Genomic DNA, 964 nt, shown 5'->3' on the forward strand with positions numbered 1-964 from the left:
ATCCATTCCATTTTTGGATAGCCCTAATTGTGAGGGAGACAGCGAGGAGCCACGGTGTTTAGTGCACTGGGCCTGGAGTTCAAATCCAGCCTCACACTAAGTGTGTGACCCTGGGCGAGTCACTTCATCTTGTTTGCCTCAGTTTCTGCATCTGTAAGATGAGCTGGAGAAGGAAATGGCAAACTATTCCAATATCTCTGCCAAGAAAACCCCAAATGGGGTCAAGGAAAGTAAGACAGAGCTGAAAAAAAAAAAAAGCAAACCAAATACATTTTCAGGAACCCTTTCCTAATATCAAGTTGAAATCTGTTGCTCTGCAACTCCTCTGCATTACTCTCAATTCCGTCCTCCAAGGCCAAAAACAACAAGTCTAATCCCTTATCCACATGACAGGTCTTCAAATACTATCATGTTCCCCTTGTATCTTCTCTTCTTCTCGCTAAACATCTCTGTTTCTTCATCCGCCTCTCATGTGGCATGGTTTCAAGTCCCTTGACTATTCCAGTCTCCTTCTACTGTCTGTGTTCCAACTCGTTAATGTCCTTCCTAGACTGTGTTGCCAGGAACTAAGAATAGGAATCAAATGTGGTCTAATCAGGCAAGAATACAGTAGAACCATAACTTCCTGTGTTCTGAACATGGTGATCTTTTTAGCGTAGACAGATGACATTAGGGGTTTTTGACTGCCATATCACACTATTGCCATGTTGGAGGCAGCGGGGCTTAGCAGAAAGGTCCATGTTGGAGGGCAAACCTGACTCTTTGCTCTCTGCTTTGTGATGTATGAAAGCTCTGGATTTGAAATCAGAGGAAGGCCCTGAGTTTGCATTCCAGTTCTTACACTGAGTAACCTTGGGTAAGTTTGCTTAACAACTCTATGCTTCAGTTTCCTTGTGTGTAAAACGAGGGGTTTAGTCTATATGACCTATCACGTTCCCTCTGAGTCTAAATCTCTAAGGACTGA

Source organism: Dromiciops gliroides, chromosome 2 (assembly GCF_019393635.1).
Source record: "Dromiciops gliroides isolate mDroGli1 chromosome 2, mDroGli1.pri, whole genome shotgun sequence".
Taxonomy (NCBI): Eukaryota; Metazoa; Chordata; class Mammalia; order Microbiotheria; family Microbiotheriidae; genus Dromiciops; species Dromiciops gliroides.